The sequence below is a fragment of the Arachis ipaensis genome, chromosome B05 (genome assembly GCF_000816755.2).
Source record: "Arachis ipaensis cultivar K30076 chromosome B05, Araip1.1, whole genome shotgun sequence".
NCBI classification, from domain to species: domain Eukaryota; kingdom Viridiplantae; phylum Streptophyta; class Magnoliopsida; order Fabales; family Fabaceae; genus Arachis; species Arachis ipaensis.
The window spans coordinates 72,679,444-72,684,957 of NC_029789.2; positions in this window are offsets into that span (position 1 = coordinate 72,679,444).

The following is a 5,514-nucleotide window of genomic DNA, read 5'->3' on the forward strand; positions in this document are numbered from 1 at the left end:
AATCTTAGATTAGAAACCCAAGAGATACACATTCAAGCTTGTTTGCATGTAGAACGGAAGTGGTTGTCAGTCACGTGTTCATAGGTGAGAATGATGATGAGTGTCACAGATCATCACATTCATCAAGTTGAAGAACGAATGAATATCTTAGAGAAGAAGTAGGCGTGAATTGAATAGAAAAACAATAGTAATTGTATTAATTCATGAAGAACAGTAGAGCTCCACACCTTAATCTATGGTGTGGAAACTCCCCCGTTGAAAATACATAAGTATAGGGTCTAGGAATGGCCGTGAGGCCAGCCCCCAAACGTGAAAAGGACTATGAAAGTATGATCAAGTGTATCCAGATTAGATTAAAAGATGAAAATACAATAGCAAAAGGTCCTATTTATAGAAAACTAGTAGCCTAGGGTTACAGAAATAGGTAATTAATGCAGAAATCTTCTTCCGGGCCTACTTGGTGTGTGCTTGGGCTGAGCATTAAAGCTTCCATGTGTAGAGACTTTTCTTGGAGTTAAATGCCAGCTTTTGTGCTAGTTTGGGCGTTTAACTCCTGCTCTTATGCCAGTTCTGGCGTTTTGACGCCAAAATTTCTATGCTGATTTTGAACGCTGGTTTGGGCCATCAAATCTTAGGCAAAGTATGGACTATTATATATTGCCGGAAAGCCCAGGATGTCTACTTTCCAACGCAATTGAGAGCGCACCAATTGAGCCTCTGTAGATCCAGAAAATCCACTTCGAGTGCAGAGAGGTCAGAATCCAACAGCATCTGCAGTCCTTTTTCAGCCTCTGAATCAGATTTTTGCTCAGGTCCCTCAATTTCAGCCAGAAAATACCTGAAATCATAGAAAAACACACAAACTCATAGTAAAGTCCAGAAATGTGATTTTTATTTAAAAACTAATAAAAATATAATAAAAACTAACTAAAATATACTAAAAATATACTAAAAATAATGCCAAAAAGCGTATAAATTATCCGCTCATCATTGAGCAGTTTGCAGAGCATGCTATTTTGATTTTGTTGCTCTTCTTTGAGTTGATCCATAGCTTCTTTCAGCTTGGTGACAGAAGCTTCTAAGCGGGCCCAGAATTCAAATTGAGGAATTTCTGGGAGGAGCTCATGCGCCCTCCTTTTGATGGGGTTGTCTTGAACTTGAGTTCCATCCATCACCTTTTTGGTGATTGGACGTTCAACTGGGATATATTCATCCACACCCATCTTTACCCCCGCATCTTTACATAACAGACTAATCAAGCTTGGGTAAGCCAATTTGGCATCAGTGGATTTCTTGTTTGCAGATATGTAAATTTTACCAGGGATCAGCTGATGAATCTCTACGTCTTTCTCCAGCATTATACAATGAATCATCACTGCTCTCTTGATAGTGACTTTAGAGTGGTTGCTGGTTGGGAGTATAGAACGCCCAATGAAATCCAGCCAACCTCTAGCAATTGGTTTGAGATCTCCTCTCTTTAGCTAGTTTGGAACACCTTTTGTATTAGTAATTCACTTGGTTCCAGGGAGGCATATGTCCTCTAGAACTTGATTTAGCCTTTTATCTTTGGCCATTCTCCTATTAAAGGACTCTGGATCATCTTGTAGGTGAGGAAGCTTGAGAACTTCTCTGACTTTGTTAAAGTGGAGGTAAATAATCTTCCCTCTGACCATAGTCCGAAAGGAGTAAAAAGCAGTTCCCTCTAATCTTTTCTTATCCGTCATCCACAGATTTGCATAGAATTCCTGGATCATGTTTCTTCCAATATGTATCTTGGGATTAGCCAGGACTTCCCAGCCCCTGTTTCGAATCTGCTCTTGGATCTCTAGGTATTCGTCTTCTTTTAGATTGAAGTTAACTTCCGGGATCACTAATCTTCTGCACACAATTTTGAAGTAATGGTTGATGAGTTTGGAAAACTCTAATTTAAATTAGTGATGATCAAACATTATTAATGTGATTATTTGCAAAATTATTAATTCATATATGCTAATTAAAATAATTTTTGCTATGCAGGTTTTTGTTTGGGCCGAAAAGAAAAGAAAATAAAACAAGCCCATTAAAATATTTTCAACATTGATACAATGTTTATTGTGGCTGGAACAATGATTTTCTAGTTGGGCCAGTAAAACAGATTTGAAGCCCAATAAGGTGGCTGGTCCAAAATTAAAAGGGAATTAGGCACTATGATTAACTTGTTCTTTTAATATATGATGAAACCCAATTTCTTTGATACTTTGCTGCATGTTTCCGCGGACACTACCCTTTCTCTCAATGGATTTTAAAATTTAATTTGCTAACATTGGAAATATAAATGTGAGAGAGAGAAATTGATTTGATTGCTTTAATAACTCTACACGCTACTCAGCAAAGGCAATTGGGAAACTTGAATTCACTTTTATTCTCTCTCTTTGTTACATTGATTATTGCTCAAATCCATTAAATATTTTCTTTCTTCTCTCTACTTTTTCTTTTCTTTCAGTCATTTCAACAGAGAAAGCATGGAAGCTAAAGCTAGCTACCGAAGAGATGAAGATGCAAGCAACAAGACCATTATAATGATGGCAAGAAAAAGAAAACATAAAGTATGTTGTGGCTGAGATTCTCATCTCTTATGGTAAGATTTGGTGAAGAAATCACAGCTTTTCCATACCAAAAATGAATGAAGAAGATTTCGGTCACTAGAGGAAGATCCTTGGAGGGATGGCTTGTCTCTGATTTTGCTCAACCACCACAGGAGTTAGCTACAGTGGCTACGTGATGGAGGAGGCAGAACTTGGAGCAGATGAAGTTGTCATCATCATAACTCATCAAGGGCTAGGAATCCGTCTTGGAGAACAAGGCAAGATGGAGGGCTCGGATTGATGAAGATTAGTGACCAAGGAAGGACTAGAGGTAATTGCATGTTGGGTTTTATATTTGGTTATCTCTTCTCTCACTCTGGCCGAACCGGTTTGCATGAAGAAGAAAAAGATTAGCTTGGTTTGTTTGGTTTCAACCGTGGAGGCTTCTCCCTATATATAAGGGTGAACAGCTAGGGCTTGAAGCAACGAGTGAGAGTGCAAGGCACAGAGTTCTCATAGCTACCTAAGCTAATAGAAGTTCTTCTCCTTCAATGTTTCTCATTTTGTAATTTTTTTGTTTAATTTTGTCTGTCTTGAGTCTTATGGAAAAAGGCAAACAGTGAGGTTTGTAAGAAAAAGCCATAGAGCAGAAAAAGGCAGAGAATGAAAAATTAAAAGAAAAAGCCATAGATGTCCTTAGAGTTCCTTTGTACATCTGTGTTGTGTTTCATGATTATATGGGAATCCCCTTGCAAGTTGGGTTAGCACTTAGCAGTTGAAAGCTTGGCTGTGACCAAGTCAAGTTCAGGATTGGGGATTAGATTCTTGACTTGTCCCGGATAGGAAGGGTAGTTCCTAGGGAGAATTGATGTTTGTAATCAAGAATGATTGTAGTGAAATTCCATCATTGTTGTGATGGAGACTGGATGTAGGCTGCCTTGCACCTTGCAGCTAAACCAGGATATATCTTGGTGTAAATTTCTCTCTCTTCTACTCCATTTCTTTTTCTGCTACCCAGGAGATAAAACTGAAAATATCTCGTGCCGGGTGACGAGACAAAAGAAAAAGTCTCGTGGCTAGGTACGAGACAAAAATCAAAAAGTCTTCAGAAGTTGTTTTAAAGACCAGCAAAAGTTATTAAGTGAAAAAGGGGCTAAGATTCAACCCCCCTTCTCTTAGCCACTGTAAACCATCAATTGGTATCAGAGCTTGGTCTCAAAGAGATCAAGCTTTGCAGCTTGGAAAAAAGATCCAGATGGCAGAGAACAGTGGCTCAACTCTGGTGTCCTATAATCTGACAGAAGGACAGTCAAGCAATATACCTCCTCTTTTCAATGGGAAAAACTACACCTATTGGAAGGAGAGAATGAAGATTTTTGTGCAAGTAGTAGATTACAGACTATGGAAGATCATCCTTGAGGGTCCTCAGTTTCCAACCACTACAAGTGCTGAAGGAGTGATCTCACTCAAACCAGAAGCCAGCTGGACCGAAGAAGACAGAAAGAAGGTGGAGCTCAATGCCAAGGCTATCAACTTGCTCAACTGTGCTATCAGCTTTGAGGAGTACCGACGGGTATCACGATGCACAACGGCAAAGGAAATCTGGGACAAACTTCAAATCACTCATGAAGGATCCACCATAGTAAAGAAGACAAGGATAGACATGTTGAATAGAGAATATGAAATGTTCTCAATGAAGGAAGGAGAATCAATAGATGGAATGTTTGAAAGATTCAACATCATCATTGTTGGCTTGGATGCTATGGGAATAACGTATCCTGATTCTGTGCTTGTGAGGAGAGTTCTAAGATGTCTTACAAAAGAGTGGGAAACAAAAGCTTTAATCATATCTGAGAGTAGTGGTCTAGATTCCATGACATATAATGACTTGAGAGGAAACCTACTTGCTTTTGAAAACACTTATTTGAAAAAGGATTCAAAAAAGAAAGGAATTGCTTTTACATCTGTTACTAACCCCCTGGATGATGAATCCAGTGATAATTCCTCTGAAAATGAGTTTGTGTTGTTTGCCAAAAAATTCAGGAAAATGGTGAAGTTCAAGGAGAGAAGCAAGGGAAGCAGCTCTAGGAAACAAAGGAAAGATCTCAGCAAGGTGACATGTTACAACTGTAACAACCCTGATTTTCGAGTACGCGAGATCTTTTCTAAAGGCACAGAATCCTCCGGAAGATCAGTAAAGGGAACACGTCTTCTATATCATCAATCATATCAATCCTCATTGTCATTATGTCATCTTTAAGCTAGAACCTTTTCGGAGGCAAGCTCGATAATGCAATCACGAAGAACCTAGTTTTTGAACCGTATCGGTTAGGAGTTTTGATTCTATTTTCGTAAATAGTCTCAGTTTGATGAACCGGACTCGATTCATGAGAGAAAAGAGATAATAGTATAATATTATCATTATATTAGTATTAGAAGATGCTTGAATGATATTATAAGGTTACCTGGTGTGTTTTAGTTAAAAATAGGAAATTGGTTTAACCAGGTTTACAGTTTACTAATGCAGCTTAGCACCAGCACTCTTTGATGACTTTAGCAATGCTAAGGCTTCATCATATATGTTCTATTCTCATAATAAATATGTTACTAGTGTCATATATGCTAGTAGCTCAGAAAAATAATTTTTAGAGATGTTTTTACAAGTGTTCCGATACACCTAGTTTTAGTAGTTATACACTAGAGATATTTTAATATTATTTTAACCCACCTTCAAGCCAACCAATCACAACTCACCTTACACCCCCAAGACCTCCAAGGCTGCCTCATTTGCTCATTGTGGCCGAAAATCATCAAGCGAAAAAGGAGAGAAAAGTTCTTAGTTTCAAATCTTCAAAGCTTGATTTCTTCTGAACTAAAACTCAAATCAAAATTCCGATTTCACCAAAATGATCCTTTCTTCTTTCTCTACATAACCATATAACATATCAAG